This window comes from Elgaria multicarinata, chromosome 2 (assembly GCF_023053635.1).
Source record: "Elgaria multicarinata webbii isolate HBS135686 ecotype San Diego chromosome 2, rElgMul1.1.pri, whole genome shotgun sequence".
Lineage (NCBI taxonomy): Eukaryota > Metazoa > Chordata > Lepidosauria > Squamata > Anguidae > Elgaria > Elgaria multicarinata.
The window spans coordinates 111,165,608-111,179,882 of NC_086172.1; the positions used below are offsets into that span (position 1 = coordinate 111,165,608).

Here is a 14,275-nt window from a genome sequence, read left to right on the forward strand (position 1 = left end):
GGATCCCAATGGCCGGAAGTAAATGCAGAATGTGAAATAAAAGGAGCTTATTAATAGGCAAGCAGAATGTCTGACCAGTTTTCCAGAGTTTTGTGCTGATGTTAGCACAGAAAAAGATTTGCAGCATTATTTTGCATTTGCTGCCATTATCGGTAATGATATTTGGCTAGTGGCCGGATCTGAGCTTAAATGCATTTCACCATGAAAGCTGAGTCAAAGGCACTTCATTGAGAGGATGATGTAAGTGAAATGGATTTGATTTTTATTCCACTCCACTCTGGGAAAACGTCTTATTTCAAAGAGTTGCAGAAGAAGTTAGGTAGTACAATCACAGAAGGAGGAGTCTATGCATGTTGAATTGTGTGAACGCGGAATAAGTAAGAGTAATAAACATTTGTATACTCTTCATTATTACATTTATATCCTGTCTTTTTTTCCTCTTGCAAGGAATCCAAGGTGGCTTAAGTGGTCCTCTTCCTTTCCATTTTATCCTCACCACAACCCTGAAAGGTAGGCTAGGCTGAATCAGTGACTGGCTCAAAATCACCCAATGACCTTCATAACTGAGTGGGGACCAGAACACAGGTCTCCCGAGTTCCACTCCAGCACTCTAACCAGCACACCACACATTTGCCACCACATGAGTGTGCTTAATTTGTGGCTATCTGTTCTGCGCCTTCTCCACAGTAATTCTGCACTTTCTCTAATTCTACATGTGGCATATATTAACAAGAATGTTCTTCCACTCTGGACATTTTGTTTTAGCTTTAGTGGGAGATTACCACTCTGAGTTGCAATAGGTAAAACACTGTCTCTTACTTTTTTTTTCTTTTTTTACAGTAAAACACATTGGAAAAAATTAAGGCTGCATTCCTTGGCACACTTACCAGGTGTAAGGCCAACTGAATATACTAGCTATACTGGAGCTACCAGATACAAAAGAGGGCAGGGCTCCTGCAGCTTTAACTGTTGTGATAAAGAGGGAATTTCACCAGGTGCTGCTTGCATACAAATAACACCTGCTGAAATTCCCATTTTTATACAACAGTTAAATATACAGGAACCCTGTCCTTCTTTTCATACGGTCTCCCTATACTTATTCCAATTTCCAATTACAATTCAAATGTTGAGTAATCAAGTGATAAGAAATCACATGACGTACAGGTAAATTATTATTTCATAGATATATTTATATTTCTGTTTTTTGGGGAGTTTATGGTTAGGAAGGGAGGAAGAAGGCTATGTGTTACCATGATCTGAATTATGAAGTTGTCGAATCCAGTAAATTTAGCCCCAAGTTAACATGCAAACACTTATTTATTTAAAATATTTATATCACACTAGCCACACCAAGCATGATAATGGTATGAGAACGATTAAAATAACGAAACTACAGAACAATAAAGAAAATCAAGTATGAATACACCCCCACCCAAAACAGCAAGAATCATAGTATTCATTGGCCTAGAGCTTTTTGGAACAGGTGAGTTTTATATTCTCTCCAGAAGGCTAAGGGAGTGGAACAACTCTCATCCTAATTGAGAAGGTCATCCACAGCCTCAGGGCAATTGCAATAAACAGCCTTGTTCTTTGTTGCAGTGTTCTCATGCATGTAATGTAGGTGCGTGGGAAAGACCCAATCTATAACATGCAAGCGGTGAGACTGATACATGCAGGCAATGAGACTGATACAGATAGGCTGGGCAGAAAGTAGATCTCCTGATGTTTTGGACTTCAACCTCCCCCACACCCCAGCATTCCTGGCCATTGGCCATGCAGGCAGGGATTTCAAGGAGTTGAATTCCAAACACCTAGGGATCTACTGCCCACCTTGATCCAAGATATATTGGTCTCTATTCTATGAAGGGTTTTGAAGCCAGCCTAGACATGGGTCAAAAGAGGAGTGGCAGCCACAAAATATGCTTAATAGGAGGCAGTTAACAGTTCCTAACGGAAGGGACTCTCAATATGTTTAATAGAGAGTGTCAACTGTACTAGTTGAAGCTTTCATGTCATCTTCAGGGATGACCCCATGTAGATTGCTTTACAGTAGTCGATCTTACAGGGTGCAAAAATGTGTATCAGCATGGCAAGGAAGATCTCTTGTGTCCAAAAAGTGCAGTAGTTTATGTAGATCAACAGATGAACTGGATAAAAAGCACTCTTAGCCCCCATCGACACTTGCCTTTCCAGGAGTAAGGTGACCTCATCAGAAAAGGAAACTTTTGCCCTGTTTCTCTCAGGAAGGACCACTTCTTCCAGAGCACTGGGATTCCAGGGCCAAGGAAGTATTTTGTTTTGGTGAGCAGGAATGCCCAGGAGCCAGATGCCCAGAGGAAGGTTGCATTGCAGCATCTCAATTAGACTGCCAGTATAACCTGCTGAGGGTTTTCCATGGATCTGAATGGCATCCTTCCCTACTCTGTTGAACATCTCCCCCACCAGACTTCTTAATGAATCTCAAAGCCTAGAAGGGTGAGAAGGTTCATAAGTGGCCTCAGAAGCACTCTCCCAGTATTTTGCAGGCAAATGCACTTTATTTTTTTAAGGCTTGCCTGATAAAAAAGAGCAGAACAAAAGTATCCCTTTCAGGCTCTCTTAAGTATCATTTAATTGTTTGCAATGGAGGATTTGTTTAGAATTAGTTTCCCTTATATTAGGATGGGAGAGCAGAAGTGCCAGGCGCAATTCTCCAATTTCCCTTCCTGGCCTGGTATTAAAGCACAGAGAAGAGGCAATCTATGTGTGTGTGTGTGTATATATATATACATCTCCAAGAACAGCTCTGTCTTTTCTCCTCCTTCCCCACCTCACCCACACTGCTTTTTGTTTGTTTTTTCTTTCTTTGAAAAGCTCATGACAGGTTTGAAAAAGTGGGAAAGTGCACAGAAATTAGAAATTAACCATGGTCGCTAGGCTAGATTCTTAGGCTGTGAGATTACTCAGGCTAGTAAATCCAGACACATTTTGGGGCCCCTTTCCTATGGTTTATGACTCTGTTTTATTGTACTGAAATTATGTTCATTCTCATGGTAAGGAATAGCAACTGATGGCTACCAACCCAGAGGAAAACCAGGTGTAGAGAGAGTAGCATTTGTGGCAACAAGGGCTCTCAGTAGGCTGCTTAGATGGTTGGAGGATGGAATATTGACCCTCTTCCACCCTCTGCTTCATTCCCAGAGTGGGCAGGGCTCTATGGACACATCTGTGCTATGAAATTACATTAGTTTTAAGGGCTGCAGTGGTTAGTCAGGTAATCTTCTAAAAAGTGTGCTTTTCCCTATTTAGAATCTTCAGAAAATAAAACCTTGCTTTTATTTATAGACAGATGTATGCAAATTTAATCAATTGATCTATCCATTAAAGGTCATGTAATTAATTTAGTGGGATTTCGCAAACAGCCCTACTGTGTGCACGTCGTGATATAGGGCTTCCAGGACTAACACCAGAAAAGTACAGAAATGTTCAATTCTGGAAGGGGGAAGGTCAGAATAAAACCAGTTTAAGCCTGTAGCGAAGATATACCTTAAGAATGTGAATGTGGGGGAGAAAGAAAATCAAGAGGCTGGAGGCCTAAGCCTGAGAGGTTCAACTGAAAGACTCAGCTGGGAATTCATTGCTCTCAGCCGCCTCCCAAGAGTTTCGTAGCATGCTCCAGGGAATGGTTAGAGCCTGGAATGAAATGTAGGATAGTGTTTTGTTGAATATACAGCTCAGCTCAGCCTTTCCTAATTTGTTGCCTCCAAATGTTTTGGACTACAACTCCCAGCATTCCTGACCATTGGCCATGCTGGCTGGAGCTGATGAAAGTTGAAGTCCAAAACATCTGGAGGTCAATAGGTTGGAACGGCTAGCTTAGCTGTTTGCCTGATTTCCCTGTAATCCAGATTCTTCCTTGTTCTGGGAATACACCCTGCATTCCTATTTTACTTGTTGCCTCCCTAGGCTGAATGCCCCCTATTTTGGTCAAATATTAAAGTGATCATAAAATTTTTTACTGTCTTTTCAGCCCCTCCGGTACTTAACTGCATTGTTCTCCCAAACATATTCACCTCTCCCCCAAATTTCCATAGACAAAATATGTTATTTTTCTCTATTATTCCAGCTGCAAGCATTGTAATTCATTTTGTTCTCATGACTTATAGCAGGTTTTTTTTTGTTTTTTTCCTGTAAAAATCTTTTGTTGCACATTGATCCCTTCACTTCAGTTTGCCCATCTGCAGCTAGGCCATTGCTGCCTTGGCAGCACAGAAAACTCCCCTGTTCCTCTCTACTGTTATCTCTATTTGTTCATTCCTCCTGCATAACTTATCTAGGGCACAATCCTACGCATGTTTGCACAGAAAAAAACTCCTACAATTCCCAGCATGCCATGACTAGACATACTGGCTATGTAATGCTGGTTGCTGTAGGACTTTTTTTCTGTCTATGCATAGGATTGTACCTGTTCTACTTTTTTTAAAAAAAAATCTATTAACCTATCCCTTCAAGATGTTCAGTAGCAGTTTAAATCAATAGACATATCAAAATCTCTCTGCCTGTCTGTCTCTCTCTCTCACACACACACATACAGACACACATCCAATAAAATCTAGAATGGAGTCGATAAGATGAAATGCCATTAACAACAGAGAAAATAGAAATGCCTTGAACATAATGAAGGTGGGTGCCTATTGGTTTGCCATGGGCAGGAATCTCCAAAGGTGAGGTGCCACAAATGAAAAGGCCCTGCTATGCATTGCCAGTCACTGCACCTGAGAAGGTGCATCCATGTTGTTTTTTCATGGCCTGTTTCCACTTTAGGTTTTCATCCTTACCTCTTGCAAGATCTTTGTCCCGTTAGCTGATCACCTAGATTAACAAATTCAGGGCCCCAGAGTTTCATTCCAGGCCAATTTCATCCATCATCATATATGTGAACCCTTTCCCTCCCCCTCCCCCAATTAGAGATTTTTAAATTAACAATTTTGTCCCATATATTTTTAGGATTTTAGGTTCAATCCTAAATATATTGATTTAGGAAAGATGATAAGATAAACACATACTTTGACAATTATTTAAGGTGACTGTAAACATCTTACACAAATTATTAACAGAAGGTGTTTCTTTTCACCCTTGTGTCCCCCACTCACAAGTGTCTCCACGTTTGCTGTCTTCTCCTTTGGAAGACATAACGTTTTATTTTTAAAAGAAACAGAGATAAAGCAGTGACACCAGTGCAAGAAGGATATGAGTGTTAACATAAACAGGGGAATGGAAGTTTGTAGTCTGTCCGGAACATGAATAAAATTTGGAGCAGTTTCATTATTTTTAATGTATCTCTTTCCCTGCTTGGCCCTAATGAGCTCCTCCATAGGAAACTAAGGAAACTGAGTACTTAAAATGATAAGAATAATGAGAGCAATTTTGTGTATGTGTGTGAGATAGAAATATATTGAAAGAGTGGGTATACAAGTGGCAATAGAAGATATTGCAATGTGGAGTGATCCTGTTCAGGCTTCCAGTCAGCATTCTGTGTCTTTTTCCAGGACACTCCATGCCATTCCCCCTTCCACCCTTCAGTTGTCCTTTCTTCCCCCCACAACTGTCAATTTGAGTATACAGTATAACAATCAGCACTTGGAGAAATAATTCAGTATCAGTGGATATATGATATGGCATGTAATATCATATATGATTCTGAATATGTAAAAGTGCCCAGACAAAATGTAGAAGTGTACAATCTGTACATTTCTTTATACGATGATTGAGGAAAATATAATACTGGGTGGACCTGGAACTAGTTGTGGTATATCTGACTCACAGTGAATGTACCCTGTTAAGAAATGCCCAGACATTTCCTGCAGTTAGTTGGACTAGGCAGTTTCTTTTATGGAGTTGCCTGGGCTTGAGTTCAATCCTAAATGTATTGATTTAGGAAAGATGATAAGATAAACACATACTTTGACAATTATTTAAGGTGACTGAAAAAACCTTATGCAAATTATTAACGGAAGGTTACAATGAAATTCTTGCCTTGGAACTAACTCCTGGATTATTATTCTTAGAGGTTCCACTTTGGTGTTGATGTAGCTGTCCATTGAAGCCCTAAGGCTCAGAATTTAACAGATAGGGCTGACTCAGAATGTAACACCAAATCATGGATTGGTGCCATATAAACAAGCCTTCAAGCATCCTTGAGTTTGTGTTCCCTTCTCCCCCTCCTCTCTCTTATGTGTTCCCACTTCCCTTCCCTTCTTCTTGGTTTGCAGGAAACCATAGTTTGCCATTATTCATCCTGGTTTTGCAGGGCAACCACAAACCATAGTTTTCTGGTTTAGATAAAATGACAAACTATGATTTGCTGCAGACCTGGAAAGGAGAGAGGGAATTGTAGCACATGAGGTGAAGATAAGAGTGGCAAGAGGGAGAGCAGAAATTGTAGGTCCTTAAAGGCTTGCTCACATGGCACCAAACCATTGTGTGGTGTGACATTTGCATCAACACACACACACTCCAATTGAGGAAGTGAACTTTCCCACCCATTCTGTGTCCCATAGGAATTAAGGGGCTGGCTAATTTCTGGGCCTCCTTTTCCCACAGGCTACAGGAGAGCAAGATCTACCCTTTGCTTGCCTACGTAGTGAATGGTCCAGAGAAGTTCAGCTATTGGATGCCACAGAAATGTAATAAATAAAGCAAATACTTTTTACTAGAGCATCTTGCAGAACAAACTCTTTATGAAGGTTGCTTTCATGGAATTCCTTTCTCTGCCCCATTATGCAGTGGCTAGCAACTGGACAGTCCTTTTGTTGTTTTTGTTCTTCTTCTTAAAGAACATTTCTTATTGGTTCACATGAATTCCTTTGAACTGAAACAGATGTGGATGTACTGAGCTATCTGCTCACCACAACTATTCCATTTATAACTATTTGTTCCTTCTTTTAAAAATCAATTTATGCTTTGGTACCCTGTTGCAGGAGCTTTGTAACAGAATATTCCCAGTTGAACTCGGTCCCATGTGGGATTTCAAAGGCTCCCCCACCCCGCCAGCAATAACTTTCTCATTTGGCATAACCTCTCTTTTTAATTATAGTACTGAACAGCCTCATCTGCATAGTCTTCCCATGGCTGGACCCTTCAGTCTACCAGATATGCTGTACTTAAAGATAGCTTATTTTCCCCACAAATACTAGAACATTAAACGTGACTGACAGTCAATGCAGAACAGACAAAATAAACTTTCTGAAATCATTACTGTAGAATATGGTGACGCTCACTTTGCTTTCAGAGACAATATGCTTCTGATTACCAGGTGTTAGGGATAATCGAAAGGGTATGGCTAGCTGCATCATGCCTTGCTAAGTTATATGGCTGAATGCTCTTAGAGACAGAATGCTGGACTGTAAGTTGAGCTTTGGTCCAATCCAACAAGGCAATTCTCGTGTTTTTAATTAACAAATAACAGAAGGTTGCTGTATAGGAGGGAATACCCATCATATAACAGTGTTCATACCATCTAAACATCCTATGAATGTTTAGATAGCAAAAAGTCCTACAAATCTCAGCCTTCTCCAGGCAGCCTTTGTCTAAACATGCACAGGATTGTACCATAAATTGGTCTACTTAGTTTATTTTTATTTATTTATTTATTTATTTATTTATTTATTAAATTTATATACCGCCCCATAGCTGAAGCTCTCTGGGCTGTTTACAAAAGTTGCCACTCTCTTCCTTCCATGCTCACTTATCTTCATCTTTTTTCATCCTGCAGTGTGAACAAATTTTACATGCATCTTTGGGTTACGATAAATCATAGACTCAAAAAACAGTTGAGCTGGAAGGGACCCAGAAGGCTATCAAGTCCAACCCCCCTGCTCAGTGCAATGGACTTGCATTGTGTTATAAGCTTTTAATACCGGTAGGCAACACTCTTCAAGTAGAAGTTACCAACTTCTACTATACATGCTTAAACACTGATTTCCATGTATTAGGTTCAGTTTCATGAGTGCGTTACATAAAGCTTGTGGGTGCGTTACCAATCTGTTGAGTTTTCTGTGGCACAGAAATGCAAGGAGTTTTGACTTCTAGACCCAGGATAATTAAGTGCAGAAGGTGGGTTTGATTAAAGACAAAGTTGCACTTGTATGAACCCTGTATAAAGCATCTGAGAACCACAGGTGCAAAACATTCTGCTCACTTTGTTTGGCTTGCAAATATCTCCTCAAAAGACGAAGAAGCTTGTGCTTAGTTTCATTACTTCATAAGACTTACATGCAAATTCTGAAAAAGGCTTAGTGTTTGGAAAGTTAGTGTTTGTATTGGAAGAGGTTTTTTATTGCTTTAGCATTTACTTGTCTGTATTGCGTGTTATGCACCTATATTACATGTGTACAACTGGCTGATAGCCAGTGTCACCCATGCACTTTTTGGATAACTACTTTAGCCATATGAGTCAGACATGTAAGTTTTGAATGAAACAATCCCATCTTTGTTTGCATTTACCAGCCCTAGTTGACTTTAGTTGTTATGGATAAGGAAGAAAGATCTAAGGGACTGGCTTCAGTCTAAGACTTTCCTCTTTTATAATCCAGGTAAACAAAAGACTATAATCTGGAGGGGCTCAAAATTAGGTGGTGAAAAGCAGTGTTCTTTCCTTCAGCAAATAAATCAACTCCCAGCACAATGTACAGGCTTTATATGAATATAAAAGGATGTGTATGTTAAGGATAAGCAAATCTATCAACAGAGGGAAATCACTTGACAGGCCTTAAGTATGTCCTATGTACCAGTGATGTCTCTTTGCAGACAAGTCTGTCACATTTGTTCCCTAATAACATTTGACAAGAGGCAGGCCTTATTATATCCTTCTTGGTAGTTTATCTTAAGGGAGATTGTTTAATTTTTTTAAAAAAAACTCTTTTATGGTTTCTTTATCATTTTTTAAACAAAGAAAATCTTGCAGTTATGGGGAGAGTTGCATTTGGATAGCTGGTTATATCAGGGAAGTAAGCAAAGGACAAAAAGGCCAGCTGGATTATATCCATGATGTTCAGTTCCCTGACCTTAGAGAAAGTTCCTGTACATGGCTTACTTGTACATGACTCCCATTGAAAAAAAGAGCACTGTGTATTCCATAATTGCTGGTCCTGATTCTATATCCTGGAATGTGCATTATACTCTTGTGTGAGATATACACACACACACACACACACACACACACACACACACACGATAGTTGGAAAGGAAAAGGAAACACATTTACTTTGATGCTTGTACCACACTTCATTCCTCATACTTAAATCCAGAAGTCCCTTTAGAATCCACCAAGACTTTTTACTCACACAAGGATCGTGCTATTATATCCCCCAATTGTAGTGAAAAGGGGACATTATTAAGGCTACTGGCTTAAATCAAGCTGTTAATTAGAGCAATTAATCAAGATGAATAGCATGAATGTTAAAAGACTGAAAAGAAGAAAATGACAAGATTTTAAAAGAACAAGGTGATGAGAGAACTAAAATAAACTCCCACATACCAGGATGAGGTGAATGTAAAAAAAAAGCAAAGTCACCAAAAGAAAGAGCACCTGGACTAATTCTATCAAAAGAGCACAATCATGCTCTCATTTAAGCAAGGAGAAATAAAATAGAAAGATTGGGAATAATGGCAAGTTTCTTAAACACAACAACCATTCAGAAGAGGAGCTATAGATTGAATAGAACAGAGAAGTAATTAAAATTAAACTGAAATACAAATGAAATGCTAGGCAAGGAGGAATGGAGTGAACAGAACTGTCACAAGGTAACAAAAGAAGCAGCGCAACATGCAAACCAGAGAAGACATATGCATTGCCCCAAAAGGAATAGTCTGGGTTTCAGAGGACTATTGAAGGGCTACAATTTGGCACAGATCTTGGGTAGTCTAAAGAAGTAGCCTTCTCACAAAGAATGGCTTAATATCAGAAGACAGGTTAGCTTCATACCACCTGGTTTTTCCAAATGTCCAAGCTCAAGGAGCACCCAGGTTATTGAGGAGACAGGATAGCTCCCCTCAGGTATTTGGGCTCAAGGAGGAGTATTCACAGTCTCTCTACAGTTGCCTCAGACAGAAGAGGTTGACGCTCCCTAGGTTTTTTTAGATGCTCAAGCTTGAAGAGCACTTACCCAACCTCATGTCCAGTGCTTCTAGAGGACAGCTGGTTGGGGAAGGCTGGTTTTCTTTCAGACACCTCAGGGAGAGGGAGAGATCGATGTTAACCTGACTCTTTTAAGTTCCATCAACTCAATGAGCGCTCCCTACTTCTTGTACGGGAGGTATGCTATTTGCTATTTTGTGCATTTCACTTTGTGTATAGCATATTTTTGATTAGCGGTATAATAGGCTTTCTACCAGTAGAAATATAGGCCCAGCAAGTGAAGTCTGATATTTGGACAGTAAATAAAATGGAGGTGCTTTTTGAAATGGATTAGATCAGCCTCTCCTGATATGTGCTCCAGGTGTGTTGAATAACACTCCCAGCATCCCCCAACCAGCTATTAGATCATCTAGCCTCTGTCCAAATGTCCTGTTGACAACATCTCTTGGTGAAAAATCTAACAGTTGGCAGTGCAGCAGTATCTCAGCTCTCCATCGCTTTTCTCTGTATGAGGTGTTACACCTGCTTGCTCGTTTTCTCATACATTTTATTACATCAGATATAGTTACAATTTATAACGCTCAATGTTTGATCATCATGAGGTGGACCTGACAGTAGTAAGAGTCTGGTCCTTCTGAGTGGCAACTGAGGGCATCACTTTACCAGTGGATATCACTTGGTGTCGGTGAAGGCAGAGATGACTAGGACCACACTGCATGGGCAAGGCTATTGAATGTCCAAGAACACTCAGTTTAGATCAATGATATTATTGTGGGGGCCCTCTTTCCCCTTAGTCATCACTCGGTGGTAGCAGTCTTTTACTACTGTCAGACCCATCTAACAAGCTGTAGTGATGAATATTCAAAGTCCCTAAAAGCTCATTTCTACTTGAATATCTCAGGACTCAAGTACTGAATTGGTGGCTTCAGGCAGGGACTCAACCTATGTGTCATCACTGAGCTGTGGCCATGGGAGGAAATTATAGACAGACCAGCCAGGGAAGCCTCATTGCAATAGGACAAAGCAGGCCCAGCTGCTCCCTGACTCTAAATTTTGGAGAAGGCACCAAGGCGGAGAAGGATGTTTTAGTGTCTAAAACATTCTTCCTCAATGTGGCATCCTTGATATCTGTTGGATTACAACTCCCATCACCCAGCCAGCAAGTTCAACACATCTTGAGGGCGCCAGATTGGGGAGGTCTGCTGTAAAAGCTTTCAAATCAGGCATGATTGTTGGTCTCTGAGCAACTAGAAGAACAGCTGCTTGTACTGCCTTCTCCCCAAAAGGTCACAGATCACTGGTCTTTTTTTTAAAAATTGGCAAGTGTCAGAAGATATGAGAAACTTCTCCCTGAGACCCTGGAGAGCCACTATACTGCTCTAAATGGACAAATAGTCCTATCTGGTATAAGACAGTTGAACTTCCTATGTTCCACCCCACCCCACCCAGCTCATAGTAGTCAGGTCTGACAGAATGTTCATATCTATCTATGTGTTTTTTGTCAAGTGAACAGGTTTTGTTTGAAGCACATTTTATGAAATGTAAAAGAGAGGGCCTCTCTTACCATTGCATTAATGAGAGTTCATCCAGCAAATTAAAATGGGATATACATTGCACTGTTTCCGACAGTTTGCCTTCGGTGCCCTGCAGCCATGGCACCTTACTGGCAGGAATGATGGTGAGTGGGACAGATAGAAGGGAATATCTTCTATGTTATTCATGCAAAGTAATAAAAACACTGATAATTGGCTTGGAAAATATAAATTCATGAATCATAGATTTAGATCCATATGCGATATTTACATGTTATATATAGTTCTGAAATAATTTCCTTTGATAGGGTTTTTGATAAAAAGGACCTTTATGATGTTAAAAGTAAGTGGAGGACTAGTGCCGGTTGGAGGGCATTGTTTTTTCTCTTCTATAACTTGTCACCAATGAAAAGAAAGGCATGGTGTGTGCACGTGTGTGTGTGTGTGTGTAGAGAGAAGGCAAACAGCTGGAAAAGAAATGATTAAGCAATACTTCCTGCCTTCCACCATCCCTTTCATCCTCTGTCAAGAGTCCAGCCTCCCTATAGTTGTGGGAGGGAAAATAATAAGTATATTATTAATGGTATAAGACTCGTGGAACTACACAACTGTGGTTTGGCGTAAAGATAACAAGAATCATTAAATGGAAAATGAATAATAATTATACTGATGTTTTAACCATACATACACTCTTTAATATTTATGATACATTCTTTGCCTCAGTTATTGCAATAATGACATTTGTATACTTAGACAATTCATCAGATTGGTTTATTGGGCCAGCATGTGATATGCCATCCTGTTCAGTTGGGATAATATTATAAATCACTAAATGGTACAATATGCATAGGGAAAGGAGCCAAACTGGTCATTAACATAGTCAGAAAGTCCACAGAAAGTCATTCATCTGAATGGAGTAAGCAATATAGTTGGACTGGAGTGCAGAATAAGCAGAGTTTTGATATGAAGTCTTTCAATGGATTTTGCTTGTACTAGCCATAATGTACGAAAATGTTGTAGCCTGCAAAGTACAAGCAAATTAGAATAGTTTTGTTCTTGAACAGAACAAAACTGAAGAACTGTTCATCTAAATTTTAAGGTGCGTTTGGTACAATGTTGAGCTATTTCAAAGAGCCTAAGAACTTGCTCTAATGGAAAAAGGGCCAACCATGGGCCAACATTTGGAATGTTTCTGATTTTGATGGAATTGTTTTATGTAATCCATGTTAGTTTAGCATTTTAAAAAACATTCTACACATGTATTTTACAATAAGACAGTTTAGGAATGTAAGGAAAGGAGAGTAAAACAAAGTACAGATGCTAAACATGATTAATTTGGTGTCCATGGATTGAGGAAACAATGGGTCAGTTCTTGGCTATAACATAGATTTCCTGTATTGTTCCGGAAAGCCAGTTAATCTTACTCTACTCCAGTTTACAATACGTGAGCAAAAGGTTTATAAGGCTACTTCCTTGCACCCGCTCTTTTGTATGATTTTATCTATTCAAGAATATAACCCCTTAAGAGTAGGGTGTGTTGCATGCTTAAGAGCTGGTCCTGCTCTCTGTAGCATTACTGTAATCCAAATGGTAATCGTAATAAATTAAATCAATATTAAAGAAAACAAAGTTACTTGTTAGTACAGTCTGTGGATGAACTGCAATTCAGTGAAATCTGAATGAGGAAACATGTTCATGTAGAATGCAAAACTAGGGAGGTTATTTTAAGCATAGGAAATTTTTATTTATTCATTCATCTAACTATCTAATCCATCACGTTCCACATGCTTGGGGTGGACGAAAGTACAATATACAAAATATCAAAATAGATCACAGTCTCTGCTAAACTCAAGTCATTTTAACTGCAGCTTCTGGAAGCAAGCCCAAATTAAAAGACCTTACAGTTTTTCCAAAAGATGCTCTGGCCAAGCTTGTGGAACTACTGAAAACACGTCTGTACCTGCCCTTCATATCTGGTCTTTTCATGCAGAGGCATATGGGATGCTCTTGGTTGAGCTTAACACTCTGATACTGCCAAGTATCTTTAGAATAGCAAGCCATGCAATCCAATCCTATGCATATTTGTTTTGAAGTAAATCTGGGACTTGCTTTCAAATAACTGTGTATAGGAAAGCAGCTTTTTGTATCGAGTACATGTGGATTTAGGTGTGCCTACCTTTTCCCTGGATTGCAGCACACTATTGTGATTAAAATGATGATATTGTGAGTATTTGGTTTCAATGGTTTCTAGAATTTTTGTTTTCATGTATTTTAATGTATTGCCTTTATAAACCGATATTTTAAAAATATGGTTAATTTATAAATTTGTTAAATATTTTTTCTTCATACACTGAATATTAATTCCTTTGAGCAGATATGGGTCTAAGGTCCAGTTTATACTCTCACCTGGCTATCAATCCTGTTAATGTGGTGAGGCAGGTGGTGCCTCCTTTCACCATGCACATTATGTGTAATATGGGAGCCCTCTCCCCCCATACACACAAGGACATGCTTCATTTTTTGAAGGGGAGTTGCACAAATTCGGCTTAGGCACATTCAGTTTTGTACACAAAGCCCTCTCATCATGTTACCTTATATGCATGATGTGTGTTCACTCCCACTCTCC

The 14,275-nt window shown here is 39.5% G+C and overlaps 1 protein-coding gene across 1 annotated transcript in view; it reads left to right on the top strand.

Moving 5' to 3' along the window:
• The window catches only part of ANO1 (anoctamin 1), a 141,633-nt gene that overhangs the window by 21,457 nt on the left and 105,901 nt on the right, over nucleotides 1-14,275 (top strand). The gene's annotated exons all lie outside the window — the stretch shown is intronic.